Source organism: Heptranchias perlo, unplaced genomic scaffold (genome assembly GCF_035084215.1).
Source record: "Heptranchias perlo isolate sHepPer1 unplaced genomic scaffold, sHepPer1.hap1 HAP1_SCAFFOLD_263, whole genome shotgun sequence".
Lineage (NCBI taxonomy): Eukaryota > Metazoa > Chordata > Chondrichthyes > Hexanchiformes > Hexanchidae > Heptranchias > Heptranchias perlo.
The window spans coordinates 111,371-133,663 of NW_027139275.1; the positions used below are offsets into that span (position 1 = coordinate 111,371).

General features: G+C 44.5%; 1 protein-coding gene and 3 non-coding genes across 4 annotated transcripts in view; 3 read left to right on the forward strand and 1 right to left on the reverse strand.

Moving 5' to 3' along the window:
• LOC137310548 (zinc finger protein 271-like) overlaps positions 1 to 22,293 on the forward strand; it is a 342,914-nt gene that overhangs the window by 109,270 nt on the left and 211,351 nt on the right. The window lies entirely within an intron of this gene.
• trnap-agg (transfer RNA proline (anticodon AGG)) lies at positions 2,090 to 2,178 on the forward strand. Its single transcript is given in 2 exon segments — positions 2,090 to 2,125; positions 2,143 to 2,178. It is a non-coding gene; the product is annotated as a tRNA-Pro (tRNA).
• trnal-uaa (transfer RNA leucine (anticodon UAA)) lies at positions 9,164 to 9,246 on the forward strand. Its single transcript has one exon. It is a non-coding gene; the product is annotated as a tRNA-Leu (tRNA).
• trnat-agu (transfer RNA threonine (anticodon AGU)) lies at positions 12,200 to 12,273 on the reverse strand. Its single transcript has one exon. It is a non-coding gene; the product is annotated as a tRNA-Thr (tRNA).

Consider the following 22,293-nt stretch of genomic DNA (forward strand, 5'->3'; position numbering starts at 1 on the left):
GGAGGACTAGAATACAAGTGGATGGACATTATGCTATCACTACACAAGGCTCTGATTAGACCAGCGCTGGAGTACTGTGTTCAGTTCTGGGCACCGCACCTTAGAAAGAATATATTGGCCGTGGAAGGAGTGCACTGTAGATTTACTGGAATGATACCTTGACGCTAACCGCTAAATTACGAGGAGAGATTACACAAATTAGGGTTGTATTCCCTGGAATGTAGTGGATTAAGAGCTGATTTGATCGAAATGTTCAAGATATTAATGGGAACTGATAGGGTAGATAGAGAGAAACTATTTCCGTTCGTTGGGGTGTCTCGGACTCCGGGAAATAGACTAAACATCAGATTCAGGACTTTCAGGAGCAAAGTTAGGAAACACTTCTACAAGCAAAGGATTGTTGAAGTTTGGAACTCTCTTCCACAAACGACAGTTGTTGCGAGCTCAGTTGTTAATTTCAAACCCGTGATTTATAGATTTTTATTAACCAAAGTTATTAAGGGATATCAGCTTAAGGCGGGTAAATGGAGTTAGGTCACAGATCAGCCGTGATCTCATTGAATTGCGGAACAGGCTCGAAGGGCTAAATGGCCCACTCCTGTTCCTAAGTTTCTCATTGGTGCAGAATGCAAAATGACCATGTATTGGCCGGGAATTCAACCCAGGTCTCCCGCGTGGCAGGTGAGAACTCCACCCCTGAACAACCAATGCTCGGATGGGGAGTAGCAGCATGTGTCCATTTGGAAACCAGTCTGAACGAACATGCCGTTTACAGCTGCGATGGCTGAGTGGTTAAACCGTTGGTCTCAAAATTCCAATCGGTTTTCAACGTCGGTTTGAAGTCTGCTCGCAGAGCTACTGTTTAAAGGTCTCTTCAATGATCAAATCGATTAATTGGAGTTAATTGACAGCATTTCCCTCTCTCCCAGAATGAGAGATACTTCACCGTGGCAGCTGCTTTTAATTGGGAGTCCAATCTTCCCATGCTGGATTTGAAGACCCAAGAAGGAATCTCTCCCAATCCGTAACTTAATTTCTGCTCTTTTGCAAAACCTGACATTTATAATCTTTATTTTCTTTGCATTCATCTCTCTATCTCTCCCTGTCTCTGTCTCTTGCCTCTCCGTGTTTTCCCTCATGGACGTTTCAGGCTTCCTTGAACAGCGAAGCCTGATCTAACCTGCAACAGACATCTCGCCTCTTCCCACTTTCTCGCTTTTGGGCCGGGCTCTTGGAGGTTACGGCTCTTCAATTGCATATTCAAGTGCTTTTTAAATGCGATGAGGGTTTCTGCCTCTCCCATCCTTTCAGGCAGAGAGTTCCAGACCCCCACCACCCTCTGAGTGAAAAAAAATTCTCCTCCGCTCCTCTCTAATCCTTCTACCAATTGCCTTAAATCTATACCCCCTGATTATTGATCTATCTGCTAACCGAAATTGGTCCTTCCGATCCACTCTATCTGGGCCCGTCATAATTTTATACACCTCAATTAAATCTCCCCTCAGCCTCCTCGGTTCCAAAGAAAACAACTCCAGCCTATCCAGTCTATTCTCATAACTAAAATTCCCCAGTACTGGCAACATCGTCGTAAATCTCCTCTGTACTCTCTCCAGTGCAATCACATCCTTCCTGTAATGCGGTGACCAGAACTGTACGCCTAACTAGAGTTTTATACAGTTCTAGCATACCCTCCCTGCTTTTACATTCTATGCCGCGGCTAACAAAGTACAGGTTCCTGTATGACTTCTTAACCACCTTATCTACCTGTCCTGCTATTTTCAGGGATCTGTGGACATGAAATCCAAAGGTCCCTCTGTTGATCAACTCCTCCCAGTATCCTCCCAAGCAATGTAGTTTCAGAGCCACTAATTCTGAAACGTCTTACTTGATAATTCAAGTCGTAGAGTCGAAACCAATTTGGTAAAGGGAGATTAATATTGCTGATTGGAAATAGTCAGTGTGCAATTTGATATTGCTGTTCACCGGAATAGAAAACGAGATTGAATGGACAGAAGAGGTCTGAAAGGATGGCCGATCGGCAGTGGGAGGTAGCGAACTTTCACACTGGCTGCCGAAGTTAAATCGCAGCGGCTCGTTGGTCTAGGGGTATGATTCTCGCTTAGGGGATTTCATTGAATAATATGCGAGAGGTCCCGGGTTCAACTCCCGGACGAGCCCTGGGGGGCGTAGCTTTGCTTTTATTGGCTTCGACGTATTTTTGGTGTTGGTGTTGGTCGAAATGAATTATATCCAGAGCACGTTTCAGCTCCAAAGGACTGAGTGCTGAATCTTCCAAAGCGCAACACACGGGAAGTAAATAAAATGTCTCAAGATGACGTGGAGATTGAAGCTGAATGTGAATTTACCCCAGTTCAGACGGTCTCATTGATATCAGATGACGGGATAGAGAACCACATATCCAAGTTTGCTGATGGCACCATGATGGGCAGCATTGTGAGCAGTGTCGATGGAAGCATAACATTACAGATAGATATTAATATAATAAATGAATGGGAAAAACTGGCAAATGGATTTCAATTTAGGCAAGCGTGAGGTCATCCACTTTGGACCTAAAAAGTGTAGATCAGAATACTTTCTAAATGGTGAAAAGCTCGAAACTGTGGAGTTCCAAAGGGACTTCGGGATCCATGTACATAGATCATTATACTGACATGGAGTGGTTAAGCCTCAGCTGGAGTATATTGTACAGTTCTGGGCACCACACGTTAGGAAGGATGAAAAGTCATTGAAGAGGATTCAGAGCAGGTTGACCTGGATGATTCCATGGATGAGGGAATTCAGTTATGTCGAAAGATTGGTGAAGCTGGGATTATTCTCTTTACAGCAGAGAAGGTTAAGGGGAGACCTCATAGAGGTATTCAAAATAATGCGGGGTTTGAAAGTACAAATAGGGAGAAACTGTTTCCTCTGGCAAGTGGGTCGGTAACCAGAGGTCATAGATTTAAAATATTTGCAAAAGTACTCGAGGGGAATTGAGGAGAATTTATTTCACACAGAGGGTTTGTTAAGATCTGGAACGCACTTCCTGAAAGGTGGTTGGATGCAGATTCCATTGGATCATTCAAAAGGCAATTGGACATGTACTTGAAGAGGACTAATTTGCAGGGAAAAATAAGGGTGTGGGTCTAATTGGACAGGTCTTTGAAAGAGCCGGCACAGGTACCACGGCCGAATGGCCTCCTTCTGTGCTGTTAGATTCTCTGATTCTATGATTACCTTCTGAATCATTGCAATTGATGCTATTCAGTGATGAGGAACCAAGAAAATTATAACCGTGATATTCGGCTTCTCCATTCCCTTATGAATATCGCAGATTATAATGTCCAGGCGGGGGTGGGACTGAATGGGGGATAGAGTGCGGAGATTGGAATGGAAGCCCAGCAGAATGAACTTGGTCTCATCAGTTTTTGTTATTTTTCCGACCATGCCCGAAGCAGGCGGTGAACCTTCTTCTAGAGAGAGGATCGTCATTTCAGTTCAGAAGGAAAAGATATCGAGAAAATCGGGTGACACAGGCACGGAATGATCCGGGACTGACAGCACATCCCTGTTAAACCGACACAGATACGGAATGATCCGGGACTTACAGCACATCCCTTTTAAACAGACACAGACACGGAATGATCCGGGACTTACAGGACATCCCTGTTAAACCGACACAGATACGGAATGATCCGGGACTTACAGCACATCCCTTTTAAACAGACACAGGCACGGAATGACCCGGGACATCAATCATAATTATGGTACACAAGTTCCTCTTACGTTGACTATAAGATATTCTGTTTTTCCCAGGACACCACTGCAGACTTTGATACTTCGCGGCCTCACAATCCCAACACCTCGTGGAAGGAACTGTTGCTGATTTCAACAAACAATGCAAAAACCTCCCTCTGCCGCAACGAGAAGGATGGGACTTAAAAGCAGAACTTCTGGAAAAACTGAGCGAAAGAAACCAGATTTCAAAGCAGTAACAACAAGCATGGGTTTCGAACCCAAGCTTGCAGAGCACAATGGATTAGTAATCCATCGCCTTTACCTCTCGGCCACCTCGTCACATCTCCAAAATGGCGAATGTCCTTTAATTCAAATTGAAAATACTGCCGATTTTGGAAATCGGAAAAAAAAACAGAAAATGCTGGAAATCCTCAGAAGATCAGGCAGAATACGTGGTAAGAGAAACAGAGTTAACGTTTCAGGTCGATGACCTTTGGTCAGAGCTGGGTCAGAGCTTTTATTTTCTTCTTTCTCAATGTAAAGCCCTGGACTCTGAGGAGAAGGAAGTCTGACCGGACAATATGACCTTCCCATGTACCCAAATCGAGAATGTTGAAAATGTCCAGTCAGCTGCTGTAACTCAACTTCGGTGGAAGAACCGATTTTGCCATTGGATGCAGCGATGTTCGAAGAACCAAAGTCTGTAATGGCGAGTGTGGGGAATTGCCAGGATACCAAGCAGAACGATTCACTCGATATTTTGGCGGAGAGTTCGTTGATGAATTTCAGGTGGAACAGCAACATGTTGAAATCCAGTCGGTGTGTGAAAGAAAGCGAGTGTTGATGGAAGGGGCTGGGAGTTCAGCAGTGTGGGACCGTGTGCCGAACCACAGCAGTTAAATCCGATTCCCAATTAGTGAACCGATCCAAAAGGTGCAGGAGGAGATGTGGATAACCGGAGCGTGACGTAAATCGGCCTGCTGATGTACAGTCCCTGATAATAAATCCTAGTGTGATGCAAGGAAGAAATTCATAATTATGGTACATATCTTTTATCTTCTGCTGGCCATAAGAGATATTCGGTTTACCAGGGCGCCATTGTGCACTTTGGTTGAAACTTCACCGAGATCACACCTTACACTCCCAACACCTCCGTGCAAGAAACAGTTTGGGTGGCAATCAAGACTTTGTTGATTTGATCAAATAGGTGTAAGTCAGCAATGCGAAAAAGTACTTATTAGGAAAGAAGGATTTTTCGTGAAGAGGCCAAAATGAACAACGCTACAAATTCTGGCGACGGTGGGATTCGAACCAACATACCTGTAAAACACATAGCATAAAACCAGCCCTTTCGGCGTCTCAGCTCCCATTCGGCAACTTATTCAATTATGATGAAAACGGTCAGAGAGCTGAAACATTCCCTCTGGTTCTTTCTCCACAGGAGCTGCCTGACCTGCTGAGTGTTTTCAGCATTTTCTGTTTTTATTTTTGTGATTTCACAATGGCTGTTTTCCTGAAAACTCCCAATTTGACCCAAGGACAAAGCTCACACTTCACTTTCCCCACGCGCTTTAAAGTTTGCCGTTTCCAAACAAAATCCCCTCCGCGCCGGGCTTTCAAAGGGCCTTTCGCTCACGGCCAACCTCCTGTAATCGACAGCTTTTCACCATTGCCGCTCTTTTCATTTCTCCTCATTCCTTTTCAATCGGACATTTCCACAGACCTATTAAGATCAAGCGGAATATTTCCGACCTGACTGCACCGCCCAGATTGCTAAAAGTGCACCTTTCAGCCGTCATTCGCAGCTATGTCGCGCCGCCCGTCTCTCCCGCACATCAACTACTCGGGGAAAAGCGCCAACGACCATGGAAACAAAACCCAGTTCTTCAGTTAACATCCCCCGTGTCACAAGATACCCCATAGAAATTTCACGGTAAAGTCTACCGCTGTCCTTCCGAATGCCAGTCCTGCTTTCTCAGTGCTTGTTTCTGGAACAGTCTCGCAGATTGAAATGTATCGATTGGTTTTAAGGCACAAATGAACATTGGTGCGAACGGGACATGTGCCCCTGAGGAACAGCGGTCGATGTACAGCAAACTTAAAGGCGTAAGAATGTGAGAGTGAATGTTAGAGTAGGTAAGGCCGCAGTAAAGTCTCAGTGAAATGGATCATGATTGTGGAAGGAAGAAAAAGCGGGAAGAAGCGGCGGGTCTGAATTTTGGATCATCCAGAGACACATGAGAGTGCTCGGATGTGAAAGAGTAAGCGGGCTTTCACCATCCTCAAAACATCTTTCTTTCATGTGGTAAATATTGATTTCTTGCAGCGTTCTATTAGCCTGTGTCGCGGAGAGTGAACCAAGCGGTACCGTGACCCGGATTTGCACCGTGGTTGTGGCGCCAATAATGCAGATAACTGACCTCATATAACCTGCCCCGTCCTCATCAATACCGCGAACGGCACTGATTGAGATTCACGGGGAGTGATCTTGTCGATTATTTTTTGTTGGCCCCCAATTACTAACAGCTCTCACACTGTAATAGGATGAATTTTAAAGATGCGAGTATCTGCGCCCTTCCAAACCTCCACTCTCATTCAGTCTGTACTTCCTTTCACTGCTCTCCTCCCGTTTACATTGCTGTATTTTGAACTGTATCTCCCGTCCAGCAGCCTATCTGCCCGTTCCGTTTCATCTCACCATTTCAACACCTAACACAAAAAGGTTAAAGTGCACATGGGTGCGTCATTCGAATATGAGGATTGAGATCACATGCGCAACGACGGTGTCTATTACTGATCTTTATTGATTATCTCTGGATCGGTCCTTTCCTTTAATCCTGTGCAGTAGCAGTGATATAAATTTGTGGATTTGAGGGTTGAGCCAAACCCAAGTCAGTTCCCCAGTCCCCAGGAGAAATTCTATAATTCCTGGACAATTTGTATTAAGCAGAATTTAGCAGCAAAAGGTATTATTAATGGGAGCAGTGGGGATGAGATTCATCATCATCCGGCGCCCTGTAAAACAGAGCGGCGGGCAGATGAGGATTAAATTAAATCCTAATTCACTGAATCCAAACAAGGTTTCAAGAAGTGAATCTGTCAGGAGTGGGATTCCTGATCCTGTGTGTGAGCTGTACCTGGGGAATTCTACCAGTGAGACAGGAACGTCCGCACGGTAGCGGCTGCATGTGTCCACTTGGAAACCTGTCGGAAAGAACATAAAGTCTCACAAATCTCCTCTGAATACCCTGCGCATTCTGATTTACAGCCGTGCATTAGAGGCGCTCGCAGCTGCCGTGTCCGAGCGGTTCAGGCGTTAGATATAAAACCCAACGGGGTGTTCCGGTGAAAGTTCACGGCGCTATTGTTTAAAGTTTTGTTCAATGCTCAAATAAATATGAACTGGAGATAACGGGCCGCCTTTCCTTCCCTCAGAGAGATTCTCCACCGCGGCAGAGCCTTTTAATTGGGAGCCCAATGGTCTCTTGCAAAATTTCAAGATGCGTGACGGAAACGTCACAATATTCCACAATTTGGGTACGGATAGACTGGAGAAGCTGGGGTTGTTCTCCTTAGAGCAGAGAAGGTTGAGTGGAGATTTGATAGAAGTTTTCAAAATCATGACATGTTTAGATAAAGTAAATAAAGAGAAACTGTTCCGATTGGCGGAAGAGTCGAGAATCAGAGGACACAGATTTACGGTGGTTGACAAAAGAACCAAAGGCGATATGAGGAAAACGATTGTTACTTAGCGAGTAGTTATAATCTGGAATGCGCTTCCAGAAAGGGGGATGGAAGCAGATTCCATCGTGGCTTTCAAAAATATTTGAAGGGAAAATATTTGCGGGTCTGCGGGGAAAGAACGGGGGAATGGGACGAACTGGATTGTCCTTACAAAGAGATGGCACAGGCTCGATGGGCCAAATGGCCTCCTTCTGTGCGAAAACGATTCTATGATTTTATCTCTCCCAAGCTCCATCATAAATTCTGCTCACTTGATATTTAGGTTATTTTTTCTATACTTTTATCTCCATGTCTCTGTCTCTCTCTGTGTTTTCCCCTGATGGACTCCTCCGGCTTCCTTGAACGGCTCAGGCTGATCGAACCAGCGACAGCAGCAGAGAAGGGTAAAGATAGAAAGACTGAGACGGTAGGAAAAGTAAAGGACCAATCCAGAAGATGAATTCGTAACTAATGTCTACACATTCATGACTCTTCGTCCTCACAGTGAAAACATCAGTAATTTTATCCCAGTATAAGAAAGTCTTGAATTTATAAAGCGCTTTTCACGACCACAAGACGTCTGAAGTGTAGTCACTGTTATACTTGTGGGAGAGCGGATAATCTGCGGATGACGAGACAGACAACAATGTAGCTTTAGAGCAATTAATTCTGCAAAGTCTCACTTGATAATACAAGTCGCACGTAAATAAACGAATGTGGTAAAGAGAGGCTAATATTGTTGATATGAAATATTTAGAATAGAACTGGACATTCCTCTACATCGGAATAGAAAACGTGATTGGATGGACAGAATGATGGCCGATCGGCTGTGGGTGGCACCCCTTTATTATTAGTGGCTTGTTGATCTTGGGGTATGATTCTCGACTTGGGTATTTGCTGATTGACATGTGAGAGAACGCGAACGAGCCCTGCGGTGTTACCATTTTTAGTGTAAAATCACTAATTGGCTTCTCACGTCTTGTCAGCGGTGTCGTCGGCAGGATTGACTTAATCTCAGTGCAAGGAGGACAGAATGCAGAGGTTCTGACCACAACACACATGGAGAAAGGAAAATGTCTCACGATGGTGTTCAGATTGAAGCTGAATGTAAATGTATCCCAATTCACGTGACCTCATGAATGGAGAATGAAAATGCTGCTCCATTGGGCGGTAAAGGAACGCGAACATCCCGCTTGGCAGGCGAGAATTTTACCCCAGAAACAGCAATGCCCGCACAGGTGTTGGCTGCATGAGTCCAGCTGGAAACCCGTCTGCAAGAACATACAGTCTCATAGATCTCCTGTGATAACCTTCCGCATTCTGATTTATCGTTTGCAGCTGCGATGACCCAATGATTAAGGCGTTGGACTCGCAAAGTGATTTTCCCACCCAGCCTCGACGCAACACATGTGGAGAAAGGAAAATATTTCAGAACGGTGAGCAGATTGAAGCTGAGTGCAAATAGATCCCAATTCACGCGATCTTATGAATGGAGAATGATAATAATCCTGAATTGAGCGGGAATCGAAGCCCGACCTCACCACGTTGCAGACGAGGATTCACTCACTGAAACAGCAATGCCCGCACGTTATCAAGCTCCAAGTGTCGAGTTGGAAACCTGTCGGAGAGAACATTATATCACAGATCGCTTGTGATAAACCTACGCATTGTGATTTACAGCCGTGCAGCATAAATAACTGTGGCTGCGATGGCCGAGTGGTGAAGGCGTTGGACTTAAAATTCGAATGGGATTTTCCTGCATAGGTTCGAATCCTGCTGACAGCACTATTGCTAAAAGTTATGTTCACTGCTCAAATAAATGTGAACTGGAGTTGACGAACCGCATTCCCTCTCTCAGAGAGACTCTCCAGCGCGGCTCATGCTTTTAATTCGGAGCCCAATGGTCTCTTGCAAAATTGCGAGACACGTGAAGGAATCTCTCCCAAGCTCCATCTTAAATTCTGCCCGTTCGCAGAACTTGACATTGATCCTATTTCTTCCTATACTTTGATCCCACCTTGTCTCTGTCTCTTGACTCTCTGTGTTTTTCCCTCATGGACTTCTCAGGCTTCGTTGAACGGCCACGGATGATCGAACCTGGAACACCGGCAGTGAAGGGTAAAGATGGAAAGACTGAGACGGGGGGAGAAGCAAAGGTGCAACCCAGCTGATGAATTCGTAACTAATGTCCACACATTTATGTCTCTTCACCCTCACAGTGAAAAATCAGCAATTTGAGTCCAGTCCACTTATGGTAGAGTGGATAATATGCGGATGTTGAGACAGACACCAATCGAACCGTTGCCGTGGTGATGAAAGCTCCAAATCCTAAACACTGAACCACAAGGAAACGCTGAAAATTCTTTGCTGTGAACAAGCAGACCAACGCGGCCTTTCCCACTTGCCCCTTTGTAATTCAGGTCATTTTTGTGTCAGACAAGCTGCTCGCACAAAATGGCATTTTCTGTTCGAACGACTATCGGGACAGAAGGTGATGTTCAGGCAATGACAGCACCAAGTGCAAGCAGGCATGGACATGGAATGGAAAGTGAGGGAAAATACTCCCACAAGCTGCTGATGGACATGTTTCCATTTCCAAAATTCACACACCGAATCAATGCAGCTCCTGGGAAAACTCCAAGGCAACACAGGTCTATCGGGCATCGTTTGAAGCAACTGGCAGTTTAAAGTGTCATCTCCTGCTGCTCCTGTGGGGAGTGAGGGAGCGACACTGTCGGTATCTGCCTACAGTTTGATTTTGTACAGAACTGTACAGAGAAGGAGCAAATATAGCGGGGCTGTGAGATATTCTATATTATTCATATTTGACCAGAGGAATATCCGCAGTCAGAAGCTGAAAAGAAGGGAGAGATAAGAGGCCTGAGAATAAACACAGAGCTGAATGAATCACGGAAGAGTGAAAGAAAAATAAATGTCATCAGTTCCATAGTGTCTGGTGCTCAATCCTGGGAGCTCCCCGATGGACTGGTGGTTAAAATTCAGTGCTCCCATCACCGCGTGGTTCCATTCCCAGTCAGAGAATTAAATTTAACAAGAGTTATGAACTTAATAAATAATTACATGAAGCTAATTAAACCCTGTTCGTAGTTGAATGACTGTTTTGATCACCATTAATCAACCAATAACGTTCTGTTTCAGACTGAAGGAGATGCCGACATGGTTACCGAGAGACAGACAGACAAAACTTTAATAAGATTTTTGTGCTTTGCATGTGATGAAATTTCATCATTTTACAGACTGGATCTTAAGAGTGCGATTAAAAGCTCAGTGCAGCCGTTGTTAAATTTAACATTAACAGGCAATTGTCGCCGTTTATCACAGGAACGCCCGAACCGGTTCTCCGATGAAGATGAAAGTAACGCAACGAGGAACATCTGATACGACACGAAAGGCATCGGGCTATGACAAAAATCCCCACCGTTTTGCTTTTCCAAAATAAAGGGTGTGACATTTATTCTCTGAAAATAGAAACAGTCTGGTCTCACTCACTACAGTAATCTCTCTGTCACAGTGAACCAGCTCTCCTACTGCGAGTGTGACCTCCCTTCGGGCCTTTCGGGGGCTTGTCTCAAGATGAATTGTGATTTCCGTGAAGCCAATGTTCCATTCCTTTATATGATTCATGTGCCTGATTTCCGACTGGAGGGTAAATGGTGGAATATCAGCCCTGCTCAGCCGGCAATGATCACGGTACATTTTCTTGCAGACAAAACACACATTGAAACCCTGGAATTTTGATACGATGAATCCTGAGGAAAAATAAAATAAGGACTCGAATCATCAAACTTTTGCGCCAACCGATTGCGCCACCGAGTCAGGTGGAAAAATCATCCGCTAAATCAGTAATTCACTGAGCTAAACCTTGAGGCTGCAGTGACCAATATAACAGCTGTCTACTGTCAGTTTACTTTTACAAAATCAAGAGTTGGAGCTTGCAGGAGTGAAAATCCAAAAGCCGGTCTTCACTCTTAAAGCAGCAACTGTGAAGTTAAGAGAAACGTGCCGGAGAAATACTCGATTTCAGCGCGGTGACACTGGGCCAGAGTAAAGCTCAGTTAATATGATCGCCGAGTGGCCAGAGGGTGGATTTGGAATTCCTGAGCGACCGCACTGTGAATTTTCCAGATCTGCTTGGAGCACCAATCCCTTCAATTCATCACTTACAGGGAAAATTCGATTCTCGGTTTCTTTTCCCTGAGCTTGGCGAGATCTTAAAAATTGAAAGCGACCAATATCAGAGCGAACCTCGTCACCGACATGCTCACAGATACAGAGCCGCCACACTCTGCTTCAGTGAGATGAAAGCCCAGAGCGGTTTCAAGGTCGAATGCAATGAAAGTGCAGGTCATTGAGGTGCCTTTAAATTCCTGATTCTTTGAACTGAACTTCTTCCGAAAGTGCTTGAGATTCAGGGAGTGATTTGGGGATTTATTTTTCTCTTTGCAAAGTTTGAACCGCAGCTCAAGATCAAAAGTCTAGGGTTAAATTAGGGATTCTCCAGGGTATGAACCTCGAATTGAGAATTATACCCCGAACTCAACGAGCCCAGAAACAAGAACGTGTTACGGACACATTCTATGAGAGGGCTGTCTGTATAATGAAAAGGCATTTTTGAAGAGACTTCCTGATCAGTTCCGTGTTGGCTCCTGCACAAAACACAAACACCACACTGTGCGTTTTTCCTTCCAAAATTCACTGAACACCATGAATTGAACAAAGGCACCGCTGGGAGTTGAACCCAGGATCTCTTGTTTACTGGACAAGTGCTTTAACCAACTGAGCCACAGAGCCAAGTCATGGGATCATTTCCCACCTCCTCTCATTAATATCTATCAGCTACACGTCACATTCTGTTGGGGGCTCAGACTGTTTGATCTTTGTCTATTTCACTTGCCCGTTTCCCTGTGAATCCCGATACTGACTGCGTTTCAAGCTGTGTTTATCTTTCTGTGTCCATCAGTGCTTTGATACACGAATGAATATTTGTGCTTGTGTTTGTTACTTTAAATAAATTAGGGATGGACAATTCTCGCTCTGACACTGAAGAACTAATTGAGCAAATTTCACAGTGAAGAGTTGTTTATTGTGGTGCTGAAACGAAAAAAAAATCGTAAAAGGTGCAAAGAGGGAAAACGAGAAAAACTTGTGAGTGAAATTAAGGACAACTTTCAAGGTTTTTACACGTATATTAAGAGAAAGAAGGGTGACGAAGAGTAATGTGGGCCCTTAAAGATGGATAGGGGTGATATTGTAATTGAAATTCAGGAAATGGCAGACTTGCTAAATACTCACAGAAAATCATGAGGATAATGTACCAGAGGCACGAGGAAAACTGAAAATAAATCAAGGGGATTCGGTGTAAGTAAAATAATGGTATTGGAGAAAATAATTAGATTAAGATAGACAAATCTCCAGGGCCTGATGTTTACCATCCCAGGGGACTAAGGGGAATAGGTGAGGAAATTGTACATGCTTTAGTCATGATCGTTCAAAACTCTCTTGATTCAGGAATTGTTCCATGGATTGAAAAAATTGCCAATGTCATTCCGTTTTATACGAAGGGTAGGAGAGATAAAGCAGGAAATTATAGACCTATTAGTCTGACGTCTGTTGTGGGGAAGTTACCAGTATCTGTTATTAGGGAAAGAATGACTGAGCACTTGGATAAACATGAATTGATCAGAGAGAGCCAGCATGGATTTGTAAAGTGTAAGTCAAGTCTAACAAAACGAGTTGACCTTTTTGAAGATGTAACTAATGTGGTAAATAATGGAGTGTCTATGGGTGTTATGTGTATATTGACTTCCAGAGGGATTCGATAAGGTTTAACATCAGAGACTGTTAACAGAAATGAGAACATGTGGAATTCAAAGCAACCGATTGACATGGGGAGGGAGTTGGTTTGGAGTTGGGGACAGAGAGTAGGGTTAATGGGTATGTACTCAAATTGACAGGATTTGATTAGTGGTGTCCCCCAGGGATCTGCATAAATGAGGCAGATAAAGGAATAGAGAGCGGTATATCCAGGTTTGTCGACGACACCAAGTTTGGCGCAGTGAGTAGTGTAGATGGGAGCATAAAGTTATAAAAGGAAATTGATAGATTCAGTGAGTTGGTAAAACTGTGTCAGATGGAGCTTACATAGAATTACATCGAATGTACATCACAGAAACAGGCAATTCGACCCAACGAGACTATACCGGTGTTTATGCTGCAGACGAGCCTCCTCCAATCCCTCTTCATCTAACCCGATGAGCAAACCTGAATATTCCTTTCTCCTCCATGTGTTTATCTCGCTTCACCGTAAATGCATCCATGCGATTCGCCTTAACTACTCCTTGTGGGAGCGAGCTGCACATTCTAACGCCTCTCTGGATAAATATGTTTCTCTTGAATGCCAGATTGGATTTATTGATGACTTTTATATTCATGGCCCTAAGTTCTCACATCCCCACTCCCAAAAGTACAAACACCTTATCTACATCTGACCTATCAAACCCTTGCATAATCTTAAAGTCCTGTATCAGGTCACCCTCAGCCTTCTCTTTTCTATACAAAAGAGCCCCAGACTGTTCAAAGTTTCAATCTGGGGAAATGTGAGGCCATCCACTTTGGCCCGAAGCAAGATAAATCAGAGTATTTTCAAAATGGTGAGAAGCCAGGAACTGGGGGTGAGCAGAGATACTTCGGGAAATCAGGAAGAGTTGGCAGACAGGTGCAAAAAATAATTAAAATGGCTAATGGAATGTCGGCCTTTATCTCAAGGGAACTGGAAATCAAAAGGGTGGAATTTATGTGACAATTCTATAAACTCTGTTGAGGCCACATTTAGAGTACGGCATTCAGTCCTGGGCACCAGACCTCAGGAAGGATATATTGGCCTTGCAGGAGGTGCAGCGCAGAAAGACCAGAATGATACCGGGGCTAAAATGGTTACATTACGAGGGCAAGTTGCGTGGACAAGGTTTGTATTTCCTCGTGTTTCGAGGATTAAGTGGTGATGTAATTCAGGTGTTGAAGGTGATTCAATGATCCAATGGTGGGTGTGTGAGTTGGTGCTGAATCGGTCCCCTTCAGTGAAGAGAGGGTCAGCGGGCGCCTGACAGACACGGCTCGGAACGGGACTCGCTTCTCTCCGGCGGCAGCGGCTGGTTTAGAGAGATCTCTCTGTCTGCTGCTGTTACTCCGCCTCCCGCACTCTGGGAGAACCGCGGAGGTCGGTCCTCATTTTTCTCTTATGGATCCGGCTCCATCCGTTTACTGTTGACGGGAGTGCGTCTGATACCAAGTCAGTCAGAAGCGGGTGCAAATCACAACATAGGCACAGGCCCAAGGACTGGGGACTGGTTTGATATTGGGTCCTTTTTAAGGGATAGGCTGTAGAATGTTTGTATAATAATAATGATCAGAATTAACTTTGATACAATGAAGTTTTTCTCAGTTATTTCTCATTTCCACCCTCACCAGTTTTATACAGTAACAGGTAACAATGTTTGAGGGATGTGATGTCCAGTGTTGGTGGAATCAGTGTAATTTAACTTGATACATTGAAGAATCTCTTGTCCATCCCAGGCTCTTACCTTAGGTTTAGACCCTCACCTAGTTTAAAATCGGTCACTCACTGATATAAATAAACCAGTAACAATCCCGAAACCTCAGCGGGGATATTTGTTCCGATACTTAGTGACGGTCCCAATTTCCACTGAAATTCTCAATCAGCAAATCCCAGAGGCTGTTTCGGGTTTGACAAACTGTGAAACAGATTGTTTTAAAAGCCGGAAAGAGGGAAAAACTGGTGGTTGATATGAAGTGTTATACATTATCTCTTTCTGTTTCAGATTTACAATTTCTCTTTGTGTGTTACTGACAGGAGAGGCTATAACGGAGCCCAGTGACTGGGTAACGAGCTGCACTGAGTCATTGGCCTGTGTTACAGACCGGCTCGTTGGACCTGCTCATTTCGTGAACTCGCTGGTGTCTCAGCACGTGTGATGACTGAGTGAATCCCTTCCCACACACGGAGCAGGTGAACAGTCTCTCAACCAATGGGCATGCGTTGATGTGTCAGCAGTTCATTTCTGCTTTTAAGCTCTTCTCACAGTCACTGCATGAAAAGGTCACTCAATAGTGTGAACAAGTTAATGTTTCAGAAGGTGGGATGATCGAGTGAATCTCTTCCCACACACGGAGCAGGTGAAAAGTCTCTCCCCAGTGTGAGTGCGTCGATGTCTCAGCAGTTCGTTTCTGATTTTAAATCTCTTCCCACAGTCAGAACATTTGAAGGTCTCTCAGTGTGAACTCGCTGGTGTTTCAGCAGGGTGGATGACCAAGTGAATCCCTTCCCACACACTGAGCAGGTGAAAGGCCCCTCCCCAGTGTGGGTGCGTTGGTGTGTCAGCAGATTAAATTTGCTTTTATACCTCTTCTCACAGTCAGAACATTTAAAAGGTCTCTCATCAGTGTGAAGTCGCTGGTGTGTCAGCAGGGCCGATGAATGAGCGAATCCTTTCCCACACACGGAGCAGGTGAACGGCCTCTCCCCAGTGTGAACTCGCTGGTGTTTCAGCAGGTTCGATGAATGAGCGAATCCCTTCCCACACACGGAGCAGGTGAACGGCCTCTCCCCAGTGTGAACTCGCTGGTGTGACCGAAAGTGTGATGACTGAGTGAATCCCTTCCCACACACGGAGCAGGTGAACGGCCTCTCCCCAGTGTGAGTGCGTTGGTGTTTCAGCAGTTCAATTTTGCTTTTAAAGCTCTTCTCACAGTCAGAACATTTAAAAGGTCTCTCATCAGTGTGAACTCGCTGGTGTGTCAGCAGGTTGGATGACTGAGTGAATCCCTTCCCACACATGGAGCAGGAGAACGGCCTCTCCCCATTGTGAACTCGCTGGTGTGTCAGCAAGGTGGATGAATGACCGAATCCCTTCCCACACACTGAGCAAGTGAACGGCCTCTTTCCAGTGTGAACTCGCTGGTGTGACAGAAAGTGTGATGACCGAGTGAATCCCTTCCCACACACGGAGCAGGTGAACGGCCTCTCCCCAGTGTGAGTGCGTTGGTGTTTCAGCAGTTCAATTTTGCTTTTAAAGCTCTTCTCACAGTCAGAACATTTAAAAGGTCTCTCATCAGTGTGAACTCGCTGGTGTGTCAGCAGGTTGGATGACTGAGTGAATCCCTTCCCACACACGGAGCAGGTGAACGGCCTCTCCCCAGTGTGAGTGCGTTGGTGTTCCAGCAGATTCCTTTTGCATTTAAACCTCTTCTCACAGTCAGAACATTTAAAAGGTCTCTCATCAGTGTGAACTCGCTGGTGTGTCAGGAGGCCGGATGACTGAGTGAATCCCTTCCCACACATGGAGCAGGTGAACGGCCTCTCCCCAGTGTGACGGCGTCGATGAGTATCCAGCTCTGAAGGGTAATTGAATCCCTTCCCACAGTCCCCACATTTCCACTGTTTCTCCATGGTCTGGGTGTCCTTGTGTCTCTCCAGGTTGGACGATCAGTTGAAGCCTCGTCCACACACAGAACACGTGTACGGTTTCTCCCCGCTGTGAATGGTGTGATGTTTTTTCAGGCTGTGTAACTGGTTAAAGCTCTTTCCACAGTCAGTGCACTGGAACACTCTCACTCGGGTGTGTGTGTCTCGGTGCTTTTCCACTCACACTGATGTTTGAAATCTTCTCCCACGGATAGAACAGACAAACATTTCTCCTTCCACATTCAAAGGCCGATGATATTCAGGTCCTGATGAATCGAGTGACTCTGTCAGATCTTGACGTGATCTTTGGTTTGAGTTTCCCTCTGTAAATCCTCCCCTGTAAAAGGAGTTGAAAAAAGTTATCACTGTAAGTACAGGATAGAAATTCAGATCAGATAACTCTACTTTCTATGGAACATTATTTCCTCTCTCATTACTCAAAGCTGAAAATCCCCTGTCCCACACACTCTCCCTCCTCCCTGTGCTGAAATCCAAACCCATCGCATCATCTTTCAGTGGCCCTAAACCGTGATTGAAAGGGTGAGAGAGTGAGTGTGAGAGAGTGAGTGTGAGAGAGAGAGTGTGAGAGAGAGAGAGTGTGAGAGAGAGAGAGTGTGAGAGAGAGAGAGTGTGAGAGAGAGAGTGTGAGAGAGAGAGAGTGTGAGAGAGAGAGAGTGTGAGAGAGAGAGAGTGTGAGAGAGAGACAGTGTGAGAGAGAGACAGTGAGAGAGACAGTGTGAGAGAGTGAATGTGAGTACAGCAGTGGGCTCGGTGTGGAGAATGAAGTGGGGCAGGTGGAGCATGTTTCATTGGGGCAGCAGTGATCATAATCTCATTCGGTTCAGAACAGTTATGGAAAAGGACAGGGGACAGTCAAATGTGAAAATTCTGAACTGGATGAGGGCGAATTTCATGAGTTAAAAAGGGATCTTCTCCGTGTGGATTGGAATCAAAAATTGGCAGGCAGAACAGTAATTGAACAGTGGGAGGCCTTCAAGGAGGAGTTGGTTTGGGTACAGAGTGGACAGATTCCCACGAGGAGGAAAGGAACAGCATCCAAAGCTCGAGCTCCCTGGATGACTGAAGATACAGAGATCACCATTTCTCCTTCATTTACAGACGCTCCCTGACCGAACAACATTTCTAATTCATTTACAGACGCTCCCTGACCGATCACCATTTCTCCTTCATTGACAGACACTCCCTGACCGATCACCATTTCTCCTTCATTTACAGACGCTCCCTGATTCGATGAGTCACGAGGTTTGACGCTGACACTGCGCATGCCCGGAGGCCGCGGGCCGTGTGTTGAGTTTCGGGTCTGATCTAAACCGGAGCCCCCGGAGTGCAGAGAGAGAGAGGAGAATGTTCACTGTTTGATATTCGGGCCCGGGGCCGCACTCGGGGTTTGTGAAGCCCCCGCCCCCTCCCCCGGGGTTTATTAACCCGCTCCCCCCGCCCATCTCTCACCTGTTGCCGACACGATCTCGGCCTCACTCACCACCGGCCGCGCATGCTCAGCTCACACTGCCCGGGTGATTGACGGGAGCTCCGGACCAATAGGAAGAGCGGAGAGGGGCTGGAGGACCGAGAGGGCGGTTGGTCCTCCAACCAATCGGAGTGGGAGAGGGGCGGGACTTGCGGCACCGAGTGGGCGGGGCTGAGCCCGGATCTCCCTCATTGGCTGAAACTCTGCATCAATTTTAAACCTGATTGATGTCAAACTCGAGGGAAAAAACTGGACTTTAATAAAGGACAAAGAGGACGGAATATTGGAGGGAATAACACAGTGTAGGGATAAAATGGATTAATTCAGGACAGACAGCAGGGATTATTGGAGGGAATAACACAGTGTAGGGATAAAATGGATTAATTCAGGACAGACAGCAGGGATTATTGGAGGGAATAACACAGTGTAGGGATAAAATGGATTAATTCAGGACAGACAGCAGGGATTATTGGAGGAAATAACACAGTGTAGGGATAAAATGGATTAATTCAGGACAGACAGCAGGGAATATTGGAGGAAATAACACAGTGTAGGGATAAAATGGATTAATTCAGGACAGACAGCAGGGATTATTGGAGGGAATAACACAGTGTAGGGATAAAATGGATTAATTCAGGACAGACAGCAGGGATTATTGGAGGGAATAACACGGTGTGGTGATAAAATGGATTAATTCAGGACAGACAGCAGGGATTATTGGAGGAAATAACACAGTGCAGGGATAAAATGGATTAATTCAGGACAGACAGCAGGGATTATTGGAGGAAATAACACAGTGTCGGGATAAAATGGATTAATTCAGGACAGACAGCAGGGATTGTTGGAGGAAATAACACAGTGTAGGGATAAAATGGATTAATTCAGGACAGACAGCAGGGATTGTTGGAGGAAATAACACAGTGTAGGGATAAAATGGATTAATTCAGGACAGACAGCAGGGAATATTGGAGGAAATAACACAGTGTAGGGATAAAATGGATTAATTCAGGACAGACAGCAGGGATTGTTGGAGGAAATAACACAGTGTAGGGATAAAATGGATTAATTCAGGACAGACAGCAGGGATTATTGGAGGAAATAACACAGTGTAGGGATAAAATGGATTAATTCAGGACAGACAGCAGCGATTGTTGGAGGAAATAACACAGTGTAGGGATAAAATGGATTAATTCAGGACAGACAGCAGGGATTATTGGAGGAAATAACACAGTGTAGGGATAAAATGGATTAATTCAGGACAGACAGCAGGGATTATTGGAGGAAATAACACAGTGTAGGGATAAAATGGATTAATTCAGGACAGACAGCAGGGATTATTGGAGGGAATAACACAGTGTGGGGATAAAATGGATTAATTCAGGACAGACAGCAGGGATTATTGGAGGGAATAACACAGTGTGGGGATAAAATGGATTAATTCAGGACAGACAGCAGGGAATATTGGAGGAAATAACACAGTGTAGGGATAAAATGGATTAATTCAGGACAGACAGCAGGGATTGTTGGAGGAAATAACACAGTGTAGGGATAAAATGGATTAATTCAGGACAGACAGCAGGGAATATTGGACGGAATAACACAGTGTAGGGATAAAATGGATTAATTCAGGACAGACAGCAGGGAATATTGGAGGGAATAACACAGTGGAGGGATAAAATGGATTAATTCAGGACAGACAGCAGGGAATATTGGAGGGAATAACACAGTGTAGGGATAAAATGGATTAATTCAGGACAGACAGCAGGGATTATTGGAGGGAATAACACAGTGTAGGGATAAAATGGATTAATTCAGGACAGACAGCAGGGATTATTGGAGGAAATAACACAGTGTAGGGATAAAATGGATTAATTCAGGACAGACAGCAGGGATTATTGGAGGGAATAACACAGTGTAGGGATAAAATGGATTAATTCAGGACAGACAGCAGGGATTATTGGAGGAAATAACACAGTGTATGGATAAAATGGATTAATTCAGGACAGACAGCAGGGATTATTGGAGGAAATAACACAGTGTAGGGATAAAATGGATTAATTCAGGACAGACAGCAGGGAATATTGGAGGAAATAACACAGTGTAGGGATAAAATGGATTAATTCAGGAAAGACAGCAGGGATTATTGGAGGAAATAACACAGTGTAGGGATAAAATGGATTAATTCAGGACAGACAGCAGGGAATATTGGAGGAAATAACACAGTGTAGGGATAAAATGGATTAATTCAGGACAGACAGCAGGGATTATTGGAGGAAATAACACAGTGTAGGGATAAAATGGATGAATTCAGGACAGACAGCAGGGATTATTGGAGGAAATAACACAGTGTAGGGATAAAATGGATTAATTCAGGACAGACAGCAGGGAATATTGGAGGGAATAACACAGTGTGGTGATAAAATGGATTAATTCAGGACAGACAGCAGGGATTATTGGAGGAAATAACACAGTGTAGGGATAAAATGGATTAATTCAGGACAGACAGCAGGGATTATTGGAGGAAATAACACAGTGTAGGGATAAAATGGATTAATTCAGGACAGACAGCAGGGATTGTTGGAGGAAATAACACAGTGTAGGGATAAAATGGATTAATTCAGGACAGACAGCAGGGATTGTTGGAGGAAATAACACAGTGTAGGGATAAAATGGATTAATTCAGGACAGACAGCAGGGAATATTGGAGGGAATAACACAGTGTAGGGATAAAATGGATTAATTCAGGACAGACAGCAGGGATTATTGGAGGAAATAACACAGTGTAGGGATAAAATGGATTAATTCAGGACAGACAGCAGGGATTGTTGGAGGAAATAACACAGTGTAGGGATAAAATGGATTAATTCAGGACAGACAGCAGGAATTGTTGGAGGAAATAACACAGTGTAGGGATAAAATGGATTAATTCAGGACAGACAGCAGGGATTGTTGGAGGAAATAACACAGTGTAGGGATAAAATGGATTAATTCAGGACAGACAGCAGGGAATATTGGAGGAAATAACACAGTGTAGGGATAAAATGGATTAATTCAGGACAGACAGCAGGGAATATTGGAGGGAATAACACAGTGGAGGGATAAAATGGATTAATTCAGGACAGACAGCAGGGAATATTGGAGGGAATAACACAGTGTAGGGATCAAATGGATTAATTCAGGACAGACAGCAGGGATTATTGGAGGGAATAACACAGTGTAGGGATAAAATGGATTAATTCAGGACAGACAGCAGGGATTATTGGAGGAAATAACACAGTGTATGGATAAAATGGATTAATTCAGGACAGACAGCAGGGATTATTGGAGGGAATAACACAGTGTAGGGATAAAATGGATTAATTCAGGACAGACAGCAGGGATTATTGGAGGAAATAACACAGTGTATGGATAAAATGGATTAATTCAGGACAGACAGCAGGGATTATTGGAGGAAATAACACAGTGTAGGGATAAAATGGATTAATTCAGGACAGACAGCAGGAAATATTGGAGGGAATAACACAGTGTAGGGATAAAATGGATTAATTCAGGAAAGACAGCAGGGATTATTGGAGGAAATAACACAGTGTAGGGATAAAATGGATTAATTCAGGACAGACAGCAGGGAATATTGGAGGAAATAACACAGTGTCGGGATAAAATGGATTAATTCAGGACAGACAGCAGGGAATATTGGAGTAAATAACACAGTGTAGGGATAAAATGGATTAATTCAGGACAGACAGCAGGGAATATTGGAGGAAATAACAGAGTGTAGGGATAAAACGGATTAATTCAGGACAGACAGCAGGGAATATTGGAGGAAATAACACAGTGTAGG